The 15,866-nt window shown below is 45.0% G+C and overlaps 1 long non-coding RNA gene across 1 annotated transcript; it reads right to left on the bottom strand.

Annotated features, from left to right (window-relative positions):
- Nucleotides 1-659: 659 nt before the first annotated feature.
- Nucleotides 660-5,072, bottom strand: LOC142750826 (uncharacterized). The gene is made up of 2 exons (XR_012882609.1): nucleotides 4,913-5,072; nucleotides 660-1,230 (listed from the first exon to the last, which is right to left on the bottom strand). It is a non-coding gene; the product is annotated as an uncharacterized LOC142750826 (long non-coding RNA).
- Nucleotides 5,073-15,866: the final 10,794 nt, after the last annotated feature.

Genomic DNA, 15,866 nt, shown 5'->3' with positions numbered 1-15,866 from the left:
GATAAGTAATGTAATGTATGTACACAGTGACTCCACCAGCAGAATAGTGAGTGCAGCTCTGGAGTATAATACAGGATGTAACTCAGGATCAGTATAGGATAAGTAATGTAATGTATGTACACAGTGACTCCAACAGCAGAATAGTGAGTGCAGCTCTGGAGTATAATACAGGATGTAAGTCAGGATCAGTACAGGATAAGTAATATAATGTATGTACACAGTGACTCCACCAGCAGAATAGTGACTGCAGCTCTGGAGTATAATACAGGATGTAACTCGGGATCAGTACAGGATAACTAATGTATGTACACAGTGACTCCACCAGCAGAATAGTGAGTACAGCTCTGGAGTGTAATACAGGATGTAATTCAGGATCAGTACAGGATAAGTAATGTAATGTATGTACACAGTGACTCCAACAGCAGAATAGTGAGTGCAGCTCTGGAATATAATACAGGCTGTAACTCAGGATCAGTACAGGATAAGTAATGTAATGTATGTACACAGTGACTCCACCAGCAGAATAGTGAGTGCAGCTCTGCAGTATAATACAGGATGTAAATCAGGATCAGTACAGGATAAGTAATGTAATGTATTTACACAGTGACTCCACTAAATGGTTATTGTTATGTGTATGCCCATAATAACCTGTGAGGTGGTTAGTTCACTTTTTTATGTTGTATAATTTTCATGCAACACTTCCTTATCAAAAAGGGACCTTTTAGCAATGTTCATCCTAATCTTTTTGGTTCATGAATAGGATGGCAGAACTTCATTGGAGACTGGTGATTGGACAGGCATAGCAGTATGAGTGAGGGTACAAAGGTGGGGGGCAACTTAGTGGTTGTCACTCAGTTGGAGGGACGAAGAAAACTAAAAAATTACAATACAATTCCATTTTGCTCCTCAATGCTTCTCGGTGATAGACGGCTCCAGACAGCGAATGCCTTTATGTCTTGAGGAAACCGGAGATATAATTTCACTCCTAGAGAATTAGAGGTTTGTTCTCCAGTAAACACAGGGAACATCTTAAAGAGTTTTGCAGAGGTCTTGTGGTTTCTTGCCCTCGGTCTTATAATTGGTGGCTTTCATCCTGCTTGTGTTTTCCTTCTGGTTCTCATACTTTATAATAAATGTGGACAGAACGTAACGTAAACATCGTTGAAGGAGCCGATACTTGGATCCAGATGATGACGCCGTAAACAGGAAACATACACAATGCTGACATTTCTGTAATCAGGAGAGATGGAGGAAAGTAATGGATCGTGTCAGTTTGGGACACCTAGTGTCAGATGGTGGAACAGATAGTGGACCCTTAAAGGGAATGTCCATCTTTTATTATATTTCTCTTTAGGTCTAACCTTCAGGGCTGATTAATTTCTTAATATATCTTTATCTCTAAATCCTCTGCATAAACATAGGGGGAATTTATTAAAAGTTCTTGAAAAGTTGCAAATGCTGCAAAAATTGCAAAAAAAATTGTGACTTTGCATCATTTACACTACCTCCGTTACTTTTCACAAAAAGTGGATGGAGCTTAGCAGCCCAACAAATTTAATATCATTTACATTAGAAAGTGGCGTAAATTACAGTGGAAATCTGCTCCAGCTCATAGCTGGAGTAGACTTGACTTGCCGTCGCACGGAAGGCCGGAGATGTGCGTAATTTGGAGGCGTTCACAGCGTGTTTTAGATTAAAACTGGTGTATGAAACGCCAGCCTTAATAAAATCCCCCCTCCCCCTAAAGTTAAAATTCTTACTTTCTGCAGCCACCACTAGGGGGAGCTCATTGTATAGGGTGTTATAATTGAATTTAATGTATACACATTATGCAGAAAGCGCCCCCTAGTGGTGGCTGCAGGCAGAGATAATTTTATCATTTTACCTCTACTCTCTGTCTATGAAGGAGATTTAGAGCTCTGTATCACGAAAATGAAGGTCAGACTCATATGCAGATATATAATAATAATATAATCAGCATAGAATTTTCGAACTATTTAGATTATAAAAAGAAAAATAAGAGGTGGCGGTATATTACATAACAATGCAGATTTATATGCAATTCAGGGACTGCAAAAAGCTGGACGGGCCAACCACCATTTGGATGGCGGATGGACCCTTACTCCCAACCACAATCAACCACACTAGTTGTCTTAAATAGCCACAGCTTTATTTAAAATGACATGACTCTAGAGTACACCAGAAGTACACCTAATACACCAGAAGTACATCTAGTACACCAGAAGTACACCCAGTTCAGCAGAAGCCCACCGAGTACACCAGAAGAACACCCAGTACACTAGAAGTACACCCAGTACACTAGAAGTACACCCAGTACACTAGAACACCCAGTCCACCAGAAGTACACCCAGTACACAAGAAGAACACCCAGTCCACCAGAAGTACACCCAGTACACAAGAAGAACACCCAGTCCACCAGAAGTACACCCAGTACACAAGAAGAACACCCAGTACACCAGAAGTACACCCAGTACACCAGAGGCACATCCAGTACACAAGAAGAACACCCAGTAAACCCTATCTTTTTCCTCCTCTTGCCAACAATAATTCCCAGCTCAAGCATCAATCAGAATCTAAACAAGAGAAAAATGTGTCTACAATGCCTAGTGAGTTGTGTTTCAATTTGCACAATTTTTGCCATCATTAATGCATCCTATGACACTATTGATAAATCTTCCCAAATTTCCCAAAAACCCAATTTCCTATCTATGTCCTGTAGATACTAGAGCATTGACGATTCTCATGTAATTACCACGGCCAAAGTCTTGGACAAATGTTTACAATATTGACAACAGACTTTTATCTTATCTTACTCAAATACCCTCAAGGACAGAATTTCCAGGTTCAAGGACAGAATCTTCATGTTTGTCAATCACAGTGCTATTCCCCAAAGTTTATGCTCACCTAGTACACCAGAATAACACCCAGTACATCAGTAGGATGCCCAGTACACCAAAAGCACACCTAGTACACCAGGAGAAAACCCAGTACACCAGAAGAACACCCAGTACACCAAAAGCACACCTAGTACATCAGAAGAACACACAGTATACCAGAAGTACACGTAGTAAACCAGAAGTACAACCAGTACACTAGAAGAACACCCAGTACTCCAGAAGAACACCCAGTACACCAGAAGTACCCCCAGTACACTAGAAGAACACCCAGTACACCAGAAGAACACCCAGTACACCAGAGGTACACCCAGTACACCAGAAGAACACACAGTACACTAGAAGAACACCCAGTACACCAGAAGTACACCCAGTACACTAGAAGAACAACCAGTACACTAGAACACCCAGTCCACCAGAAGTACACCCAGTACACGAGAAGAACACCCAGTACACTAGAAGAACACTCAGTCCACCAGAAGTACACCCAGTACACTAGAAGAACACCCAGTACACCAGAAGTACACCCAGTACACTAGAAGAACACCCAGTACACTAGAACACCCAGTACACCAGAAGTACACCCAGTACACCAGAAGAAATCCCAGTACACTAGAAGAACACCCAGTCCACCAGAAGTACACCCAGTACACTAGAAGAACACCCAGTACACTAGAAGTACACCCAGTACACTAGAAGTACACCCAGTACACCAGAAGTACACCCAGTACACCAGAAGTACACCCAGTACACCAGAAGTACACCCAATACACCAGAAGTACACCCAGTACACCAGAAGAAAACCCAGTACACCAGAAGAACACCCAGTGCACTAGAAGTACACCCAGTACACCAGAAGTACACCCAATACACCAGAAGTACACCCAGTACACCAGAAGAAAACCCAGTACACCAGAAGAACACCCAGTACACCAGAAGAACACCCAATACACTAGAAGAACACCCAGTACACCAGAAGTACACCCAGTACACCAGAAGTACACCAGAAGAAAACCCAGTACACCAGAAGAACACCCAGTACACCAGAAGAACACCCAATACACTAGAAGAACACCCAGTACACCAGAAGTACAACCAGTACACCAGAAGTACAACCAGTACACCAGAAGTACACCCAGTACACCAGAAGTACACCCAATACACCAGAAGAACACCCATTACACCAGAAGTACACCAGAATTACACCCAGTACACTAGAAGTACACGTAGTACACCAGAAGAACACCCAGTACACCAGAAGTACACGTAGTAAACAAACAAGAACATCCAGTGGGTCCTCCAGAGAGATAGACGCTGTTTTCCTTCAATCGGGAAAAACTGTGTCATTCAAAACCCCATGTAAAACCATACTAGTCTACTTTACAGAGGACAAGACTTGAAATACAGCAAGGAAAGAACATGCCCTGGCTCTTAGTACAATAAATCCTCCCCATATATTTTGTTGTTTTCACTAAGCGAGGTGCTGCCGACAAGTAAACAATCTCATTAAAGATGTGATCAGCCGACGAACAAGCGTTTGCTCGTTCGTCGGCTGATCGCGGCCCTGTTTGTACAGGGCAATGCTAAGAAACGCGTCTTCATACGAGCGCTCGTTTTCCCGTTCATTGGTCCGTGTAAAAGGGCCTTAATACAGCAGTGTAAACTGTGGGTCACCACTGTTGCCCTGTTAGACTATCAGCAGAATGCTGGCTGCCATTGACAGCAGTCTGTAGCTTACATAACAGGCTGACAATACTCTATCAATCCCGCTCGTTGCAAAGGACGATTGTAAAAAGCCCACGAGAATTTATGGATAGGCTATCAATATCTTCGCAACCTGCCAGTCTCCCAAAGGATGCTGAGAGCAATGTCAGCATTACCACAGGCCACTACCCTTCTATGCCAGTAAAAGGGTGGGGCTGTGACTACCTTATGCGGCTTTAATTTCTCTCTGGGATGTTTATGACAGACTCCAGACCCCCTTAATAAATACATACCCAAGACCAGGGTGTTGTCTGCTGTAGAGCCCGGGCATGAAGAGGACTGCTGCAAGGAGGAGAGGTGAGTATGTGCAGTCAGGTTGCGATACCCGGAGATTCCCCCGCTCTTCTCAGAGTCTTGGAGGTCTCATTGACAAGTATGGATGAGTTTAGTGTTTACACACTGGGCCGCATGTACTGAGTTAATAATGAAATGGTTGCCCATAGCGACCAATAATATTACTTGTTTCATTTTCCCAGTTCAGGGTAGAAAATGTAAGGAGCTTTCTGATTGGATGCTAAGGGCAACTCTATTTTTGTTGATGAGGCCCCTGCATCTAACGGGGTAACGTATTTTCACAGGTAAAAGCAATTTGTTATTATTCTCCTGTTCAGGGATTTACGCAAATGTTATTTCCAGTAATGTGACTTTATTTTTTGTTATTTTTTTGATTTGTAATGAACTTTGATCCACTGACCGCCTGTCAGGTCATAAACCTTTGATAGAGATCTCGAGCGCCGGTGCCTCCCATATAATGAGTATTAACGCCACCTCGCTGATCCGTATACAAAAGAAATCCGTGCTTACCTCATATGTGCCAACTCTCTCACATTGTCTGAGAGACGCCAGAAAAAAAAGGAGACCTCATGGAAGAGCGGGCGCGTCTCCCAGGTGCCCCCTCCCCTATAAATATTCACCTCATTACTGCAACCCTATTCACTTCCGAGTGCTGCCACAGACAACGTCCTGACTCCGACCCCGGCCCGGGAGTGAAGAGTGCAGCCTGCAGGAACCAGGAGAGGTGAGTATCTGCGGAGTCTGGGGGGGTCTGTATTTATTTAGGGGGTCTGTATTTTTTGGGGAAATCTGGTTTGGGGTCTATATTTGTTTGGGGTCTGGTCTGGGATCTGTATTTGTTTAGGGGGTTTGGTTTGGGGGTCTGTATTTATTTAGGGGTCTGGTGTCTGTATTTGTTTAGGGGGGTCTGTATTTATTTAGGGGTCTGGTTTGTGGTCTGTATTTATTTAGGGGTCTTTTCTGGGGTCTATTTATTTAGGGGTCTACTCTGGGTCTGTATTAGTTTAGTGGGTCGGGTCTAGGGTCTGTATTTAATTAGGTGGTCTGGCGTCTGTATTTTTTTTAAGGGGTCTGATTTACAGTCTGTATTTGTTTAGGGGCGTCTGGTCTGGGGTCTTGATTTGTTCAGGGGGTCTGTATTTAATTAGGTGGTGGTCTGGCGTCTGTATTTTTTGAAGGGGCCTGTTTTACAGTCTGTATCTGTTTAGGGTGTCTGACCTTGGCTTTGTATTTATTTAGAGGGTCCGAATTTATTTAGGGGTCTGGTCTGGGGTCTGTAATTGTTCAGGGGGTCTGTATTTATTTAGGAGTCTTTTCTGGGGTCTGTATTTATTTAGGGGTCTAGTCTGGGTCTGTATTAGTTTAGGGGGTCGGGTCTAGGGTCTGTATTTAATTAGGTGGTCTGGCATCTATATTTTTTTTTTAAGGGGCCTGATTTACAGTCTGTATATGTTTAGGGGGTCTGGTCTGGGATCTGTAGTCTTTTTTTCCCCCGTAAGTGGCAAATAGGAGGGGGAGACGTCTTGAAAACGTATTTAGCAGGAAACTTCATCTGTTTCTTGCTTTTGCTACATTTTTATATGTAAGAAATGTGTCATTTCTGTTTCTTTTTTTGTTTTCTTTTAATGAAATGATAATGGTAAATAATGACACCGCAGGCTAATACAAATGAGGTTGTCATTTCCAAATGTCAGTTTGCGTTTGCCGGTTTTCAGTATAATGGCGCCCCCTGCTGGGTAAATGAGTCTGTCCACGTTTTTTATGTTCATCATGAATATCATAGTTACAATCTGGACCTGCCGAATTTCCTTATCTTTTCCCTGCTCTCAGGTAGGTTTGCTTTTTTTTTCCCCAGAAAGAGCGCCACTCTAGTCCATAGGTTGTGTCTGGCATTGCAGCTCAGTCCCATTCACAGTTTTGAATCTTGCATAACCCCTTTAAATGCCAATTTTGCAATGAACACAATAATAATCTCAGACATCTAATCCAGACTAGTTGCTAGGGTTGAGCTTCCAGACAGTCCCATTGAAAAAACTGTGGTTGTTATGCAATGCATCTATAGCAACCAGATTGTCAGACATGACTGAGCTGGCTCAGATTGGTACTGGTCTGCCGCAGACAAGGGGAAGAGCAGTTTGGTCATGGTCAGGCCACATAAATCTCAGGCTACAACATTAAATAAAAAAAGAAATTAAAGGAGTTTTCCCATAATCATTATTTATCACCTATCCACTGGAAAGGTGATAAATATCTGATCGATCGGGTCCGACCGCTGGGACCCCCATGGTCATGAGAACGGGCTTACCTTGCCACTCCTGTGAGCCTCATAGGAATGGAGTAGTAGTGCGTATACTCGGCCACTGCTCTATTTGGCGGTCAAACCAGCACCGGTCAAATATTTATCGCCTATCCAGTGGAAAGGCGACAAATATTGATTATAGAGACACACACACATGAGACACACATACACAAGTGCGTATTCTGTAAGGCAGCGTGTCCCAACCTTTTTTGCACCAAGGACCTTTTTCCAGCAAGAAACATTTTCCATGGACCGGCTGAGGGGGGGGGGTGTTTTCGCGGTTGGGGGGATTAGGGTCAGTTCATACTTTGCATAAATACCACGTATTTTCCACAACAGAATTCGTTGCGGAAAATCCGATGCATAATACAGTGGCAGCAAAGTGGATGAGATAAAAACAAATCTCCTCCACACGCTGCATAAATGATAAGCGGAAAAAACGCTCAGGATTTGACGGTGCAGGGTTTTATTCCGCAGAATGTCAATTGTATTTGAGTAAACGCTGCTTATTTGTTGCCGGTTTTCCTCATTGAATTCAATTGGAAGGTAAAGCCCACAAAGAATAGCAGTTGTTCCGTTTATTCCATTGCAAAAACGCAAGTCAGAAAAAAAAACTTATACTTAACCAGAAGTCTGTGTTCTTCCTCCAGGCCGGCCTCCTGGGATGGCGTTTCATCCCTTGTGATTAGTGCAGCGGCGGTCAGATGGGATGAAACATCATCCCAGCAGGCCAGCCAGGATGACGTCAGTAGGCCGGCCTCCAGGGATGACATTTTATCCCATGTGACCGCCGCTGCAGCCAATCCCAGAAGGCCGGCCTGCTAGCAGGCTGGCTAAATGCTCAGCAGTTTTCCACAGCGAAGATTTCGGGCAAAAAACTGCACCACAGTTTGGTGCGTTTTTTTGCCCGGAATTCCCTGCAGCCACCGTGGCAGATACCACATACTGTGGCCCGGTACCAAATGATCAGTGGCCCGGTATTGGTCCGCGGCCCGGTGGTTGGGGATCACTGCTGTAGGGCACCCAACCATTTAGAGAGGGTGCGCACTCACTGCAGGGGGCAAAGTTGGTGTGGGTCACAAGATGGCGACATATGCCCCGCCCACTTTGTTAGGATAGTCGCAGGTCACTAGTTGTAGGGATAGTCACAGGCCCATGTTGTAGGGATCAATGGTTTAGCCAAGATGTGTGGCAAATTGGATTTCGCCCCAGCATCCATCCCTCCTCCCTTTTCTGATTATGGGAGGGACGGCCTTTATATATGCACCCCTTCCCCTATTGCAGGGTTGACGACACTGCTGTATGTTTTACACTCTTATCAAGGATATGTCGCTTATTCTTGCTAACTCTATTTTTTTTTTTGCAATTTTATGTGTTCTTGATTTCAGGTCACAGCTGGTGGTATTTGAGAGAAATGATGGTGATGTGATGCGGAGCTTATGGGCGGACTGGCCCGTCGGGAGTCCGGGGGCCGACATACCGCTTCATAGTTGGAGTTTTCAAGGACTTAATGTGCCGCAATACGGTTTAAGTTTTGGAATCCAAAACTGTGGCTGACCACCGCACAGCAAAAAATAAATAAATTGTCCTGATGTTACTTCAGGTGGATCTCAGGCCCATTCTATAAGGCCCATGTTATAAGGGTCTGCATGCCGGCAGTCAGAGAGTGGTCAGAGTGACAGAGAGTGTCATAGTGACGAGTTTGTACAGAGAGATAGTCAGGTGATGAAGTAGCAGAGAACCAGAGGACATCTGTGAGAGGATTGGACCCTGCCAGCGTTTGTCACTGAAAAGGCAGTGGCCCTGTGTGCTGAGCGGTTCCATACCGCTACTAGTGTCTTGACCGTAACCGGACTGCTATATTACTTGGGTCTGCTGAGGAAAGTGTGTATCCTGGGAGTGTTTGCGGACTGTACCGGGGGCGGGTGGAGGCTTTGTCACACCTGTCTGAAACCAAACACTATAAACTCTGCTGCCAAGTCATGTGCCCACCGGCGTCTGCAACCATCAAGCTAAGTACCCTTCAGAAAGTATAGCCGCCAAGTTAAGTGCCTTTCAGAGACTGTAACCGCCAAGCTTTGTGCCAACCCTGTAACCGCTATGCTAAGCACCACTGTTTGTAACCATTACGCATGCTGCCCCAGTTGGACTAAAGTCCTGTTTCATTGGACTGTGCTGTGTCCGCCTCCATTACTGCACCATCCTCATGTCGTGTCCCGAGTCAGGGTCAAGGGCCACATACTCAAAAAACGGACTCTCTTACATACACATAAGATACATTTACATCAGATACACATATATTAGACACAAGCACATTAGATACACAGTGTATACACATCAGACACATGTAAGAATGTTGGGGTAAACCCCATCTTTTAGAGGGGCGGCATTCGTGTGTCTTTAAGTTTGCGCTGCTTTGATTGATTTTTTTCTGCCCCTGGAGGCATTGTCCAGAATACATGTTAATTCTTATCTTGTATTCATTTCACTGTTTGTGGCAGGTGCTTGTAACCTATAGAGATGGTGATGTCTATGCTGAGGTCGCAGTATCTAGATCAGCCAGCAGAGGGCAGTGGTACAAGAATGCTGGAATAGCAGAGGAGAACTGAACAGGAAGTGGTGCGCACCATTAGTTCCAATAAAAAGGTGGGAGCATGGTTTGGGAGCTGTGAGAGAGAGAGTTTGGCAGTAAGGAGAGCAGTAGTTTGCTGCAGAGAGCCCAAAGAGAGAGAGAAACAGCTGAGAGTCTGTCTGTTGTAGGGAATGATGTTGTGGGCCATTTATATACACCTAAATAAAATGGGAATGGTTGGTGATATTAACTTCCTGTTTGTGGCACATTAGTATATGGGAGGGGGGAAACTTTTCAAGCTGGGTGTTGACCATGGCGGCCATTTTGAAGTTAGCCATTTTGTATCCAACTTTATCCAACTTTAGTTTAGAAGAGGGTTGCATTGACAATCCAACACAATGGGCAGCACTTTGAACACATTTTATAAGTGGTCAGAAACTTGTAAATAACTCATGAAAGAATAAAGTAACCTTAAAACCAAGCACACCATTGTTTTTCTTGTAAAATTCTCGATAAGTTTGATTTGTCACATGGCCCTCTTCCCATTGAAAAAACTAAAGTTGGATACAAAATGGCCAACTTCAAAATGGCCACCATGGTCAACACCCAGCTTGAAAAGTTTCCCCCCTCCCATATACTAATGTGCCACAAACAGGAAGTTAATATCACCAACCATTCCCATTTTATTTAGGTGTATCCATATAAATGGCCTACCCTGTACAATTAGAGTAGACATTTGATGCATCGCTATCACTCCAACTAAGTTCTTCTCCATAACAGAATTTGTCTTAGCGCCGAGAGATTACACACGATTATAATGGTGTACAATAATGGCTTCAGAATCTTTCTTTATTTAAATACCTGTTAGAGAAACCCACATTAACCAATCAGATGATACCAAGTATATAATACATACGTCCAAAATTACTTTCATATATGGTATCAGTACTTTCTTCGGCTAAATCCTTACAAATACATCTGGAAGGTCTCATGACATCACCTACATCCTGTCTCTGGGTGAAGGTTAGTGGATTCTTACATGTACAACTTGCTGATTGGTGGGTGTCCGACAGCTCGGAACCCCACAGTTTACGAGAACGGGGACCTCGAACCCCTCGTTTGAACCCAGCGGCAGGCCGCTCATGCGCACTGCCGCTACATTCATTCTCTATGGCATAACATATCTCTTAGATGGTTTAATGCAGCTATTTTCTTAGCTACTATACATTTTATATGTTTTACTCTCACATTCCCCTGTTTTTGACAAAATACTGTATTCAACTATTCTGTCCCTATTGTTAGGAAAACGCCTGTTCCCGTAAGATCCCCATGACTACTGTTCTAGCTTCTGAACAACTATCCCCGACGGGCACCACAAAAATAAGAATCCCACATACCCTATGAACCACAAACTGCAAAACCAACAAAGAAATGGGTATGTATATGGCAACTAAATAATGAAAACATGAAAAGTAGCACAATAGTCTTTTATTTCAACAGAAGTATCAGATGTAAGGAATTAAAATAATTTAAAATAGCAAACACATGCCAAAAATGACTTCTAAAAGGATAGTCACCCTGATAAGTAACCAAACAAAAGCCCCCACAGACCACCAGAACCCCTCAACATATATGGCTAACCATAAACAAATCAAACATACGGGTAATAAATAGCAGAATATGTGAAAACACAGCGTAGAATCCTAGGAGGGGAAAGGACGACTGAAAGCAATGATTGCATGACACTGGAAGCATATACAGGGCCGCCATCAGAAATTTCTGGGCCCCATACAGCCAAGGAGTCTGGGCCCCCCTTCACTATTGGGGCGGGCGCAAAGTAAAGGGGTGGGACGTAGGGCAGCGGTGAAGAGCAAACTAGTAGGGTCTCTTTGGAGGGGCAGGGCAGAGATAGCTGGTGGTATCAGGGGGCAAGGTGGAGAGACTAAGTGCCAGGGCTCGGTGCGGGAAGGAGGAGGGGATTTCTGGGAGACCAGAAAGAAATTCAGACCCCAGATCAGACCTCAAATGGGTATTCCGGTTACAAAAAGTTTCCCCCTATCCGTAGGGTAAGGGGTAACTTGCTGATCAGTGTGTGTCCGACAGCTCAGACTCCCACCGTTTATGAGAACGGTGGTCCCGAACCCCTCGTTTGAAATGAGCGGCAGGTCTCTCATGCGCACTACCGCTCCATTCATTCTCTATTGCCACGCCGGAAAAAGTCAAATAGTGCACTCGGCTATCTCTGGCGCTGCCATAGAGAATGAATGTAGCGGCAGTGCGCATGAGCGGCCTGCTGCTGGGTTCAAACGAGGGGTTCGAGGTCCCCATTCTCGTAAACGGTGGGTGTCCGAGCTGTCGGACACCCACCGATCAGCAAGTTACCCCCTACCCTACGGATAGGGTTAACTTGTTGTAATCGGAATACCCCTTTAAGGAATTCAGACACCTTTCCACCAGACCCCTACCTGCCGTCACAGTTTAGCATTCAGGCTTTTATGGTCTATCTAGTGGATATGGGATTTGATAACAAAACATTTATTGATGGGGATTATCTGCTGAGGCTCTGTGGGGGAGATGTCCAATTTTCTATGGGTGCCTCTATATAACTACATGGGAAAACATCTCTATGTTAACCGAGGAGTGACTGGTATATGTGGGGAGTGGGACCCCTTCCACAGCATGGGGACTGGAACCCCTCCTACAGGTGGCTATGTGGTGGAGGCAGAGAGGTGCAAAGTAACATGGCCTCTGTAAGGGGAAGAAGGCTGTAGCAGGGGAGAGATGCCAAGTGGCAGGGAGTAGAAACTACATGGCATGAGTAGGGGGCACACAGATTGAGGGGCTCTGTAGGTGAGAGGGCAGTGAGGAGACACCATGGCACGGGCTTTGTGGGGGGGGGCAGGTGGCACACAGTAGGTGACAGCAATGGTCCCTCTAAATCTTGGCAGCTCCTGTGCGGGGCAGTTAGGGAGCAGGACGAGTCTCCATCAATGGTGGGCGATCTGATGACTAAAAGTAATACCCCCAGTAAACGCTGATATAGTGACTAAATAAGAGAATAAGAAAACGTATTTTAAATTAGTTCTAAATTACTTTTTTAAATACTATAATATTACAAGTCCAGCAGTAAAATAGACGACAGTTATAAACACCAATTATAGGCATCAATGAAAGAATCCCTCATTACACCACTGCCCCTATAGATAGCGCCACACAGACCCCTGTAGATAGCGCCACACAGACCCCTGTAGATAGTGCCACATAGACCCCTGTACATAGTGCCACACAGATCCCCTGTAGATAGCGCCACACAGACCTCCTGTAGATAGCACCACACAGACCTCCTGTAGATAGCACCACACAGACATCCTGTAGATAGCGCCACACAGACCCCTGTAGATAGCACCACATAGACCCCTTGTAGATATTGCCACACAGATCCCCTGTAGATAGTGCCACACAGACCCCCTGTAGATAGCGCCACACAGACCCCTGTAGATAGCACCACATAGACCCCTGTAGATAGTGCCACACAGACCCATGTAGATAGTGCCACACAGACCCCATATAGATAGCGCCACACAGACCCCCTGTAGATAGCACCACACAGACCCCCCCTGTAGATAGTGTCACACAGATCCCCTATAGATAGCGTCACACAGAACCCCTGTAGATAGTGCCACACAGCCCCCTGTAGATAGTGCCACACAGACCCCTATATATAGCGCCACACAGACGCCATGTAGATAGTGCCACACAGACCCCCTGTAGATAGTGCCACACAGACCCCCTGTAGATAGCAAAACACACACACACCCTATAGACAGCTTCACCCCCCTGTACATAGCGACACACACAGCCCTGCAGATAGCACCACATGCAGCCCCCTGGAGATAGCGCCACACGCAGACCCACCTGTAGATAGTGCCACACAGACCCCCCTGTACATAGTGCCACACAGAACCCCCTGTAGATAGTGCCACACAGACCCCCTGTAGATACTGCCACACAGAACCCCCTGCAGATAGTGCCACACAGACCCCCCTGTAGATAGTGTCACACAGACCCCCCCTTTCCTTGTATATAGTGCTACACAGCCCCCCCTTCCCCTTGTGTATATAGTGCTACACAGCTCCCTCCCCTTGTATATAGCCCTACACAGCCCCCCTCCCCTTGTACAGTGAAGGAAATAAGTATTTGATCCCTTGCTGATTTTGTAAGTTTGCCCACTGTCAAAGACATGAACAGTCTAGAATTTTTAGGCTAGGTTAATTTTACCAGTGAGAGATAGATTATATAAAGAAAAAAAACAGAAAATCACATAGTCAAAATGATATATATTTATTTGCATTGTGCACAGAGAAATAAGTATTTGATCCCCGACCAACCATTAAGAGTTCAGCCTCCTCCAGACCAGTTACACGCTCCAAATCAACTTGGTGCCTGCATTATAGACAGCTCTTACATGGTCACCTGTATAAAAGACTCCTGTCCACAGACTCAATGAATCAGTCTGACTCTAACCTCTACAACATGGGCAAGACCAAAGAGCTTTCTAAGGATGTCAGGGACAAGATCATAGACCTGCACAAGGCTGGAATGGGCTACAAAACCATAACTAAGACGCTGGGTGAGAAGGAGACAACTGTTGGTGCAATAGTAAGAAAATGGAAGACATACAAAATGACTGTCAATCGACATCGATCTGGGGCTCCATGCAAAATCTCACCTCGTGGGGTATCCTTGATCCTGAGGAAGGTGAGAGCTCAGCCGAAAACTACACGGAGGGAACTTGTTAATGATCTCAAGGCATATGGGACCACAGTCACCAAGAAAACCATTGGTAACACATTACACCATAATGGATTAAAATCCTGCAGTGCCCGCAAGGTCCCCCTGCTCAAGAAGGCACATGTACAGGCCCGTCTGAAGTTTACAAATGAACATCTGGATGATTCTGAGAGTGATTGGGAGAAGGTGCTGTGGTCAGATGAGACTAAAATGGAGCTCTTTGGCATTAACTCAACTCGCCGTGTTTGGAGGAAGAGAAATGCTGCCTATGACCCAAAGAACACCGTCCCCACTGTCAAGAATGGAGGTGGAAACATTATGTTTTGGGGGTGTTTCTCTGCTAAGGGCACAGGACTACTTCACCGCTTCAATGGGAGAATGGATGGAGCCATGTACCGTCAAATCCTGAGTGACAACCTCCTTCCCTCCACCAGGACATTAAAAATGGCTCATGGCTGGGTCTTCCAGCATGACAATGACCCGAAACATACAGCCAAGGCAACAAAGGAGTGGCTCAAAAAGAAGCACATTAAGGTCATGGAGTGGCCTAGCCAGTCTCCAGACCTTAATCCCCATCGAAAACTTATGGAGGGAGCTGAAGATCCGAGTTGCCATGTGACAGCCTCGAAATCTTAATGATTTACAGATGATCTGCAAAGAGGAGTGGGCCAAAATTCCATCTAACGTGTGCAAACCTCATCATCAACTACAAAAAAACGTCTGACTGCTGTGCTTGCCACAAGGGTTTTGCCACCAAGTATTAAGTCTTGTTTGCCAAAGGGATCAAATACTTAATTCTCTGTGCACAATGCAAATAAATATATATAATTTTGACTATGTGATTTTCTTTTTTTTTTTTTATATATAATCTATCTCTCACTGGTAAAATTAACCTAGCCTAAAAATTCTAGACTGTTCATGTCTTTGACAGTGGGCAAACTTACAAAATCAGCAAGGGATCAAATACTTATTTCCTTCACTGTATATAGTGCTACACAGCAATTCCCCCCTGTATATAGTGCTACACAGCCACCTCTTCCCTTGTATATAGCGCTACACAGCCCCGCTCCTCCCCTTGTATATAGCGCCACACAGCCCCCTTTCCCCTTGTATATAGCGCTACCCAACCCCCCTCCTCCTCTTGTATATAGCGCTACACAGCCCCCTCTCCCCTTGTATATAGCGCTACACAGCTCCCTCCTCCCCTTGTATATAGTGCTAAACAGCCCCC

Source organism: Rhinoderma darwinii, chromosome 3 (assembly GCF_050947455.1).
Source record: "Rhinoderma darwinii isolate aRhiDar2 chromosome 3, aRhiDar2.hap1, whole genome shotgun sequence".
Classification (NCBI taxonomy): Eukaryota; Metazoa; Chordata; class Amphibia; order Anura; family Rhinodermatidae; genus Rhinoderma; species Rhinoderma darwinii.
The sequence above is the reverse complement of the archived record's forward strand: the minus strand, read 5'-3'. Positions and strand labels throughout refer to the sequence as shown.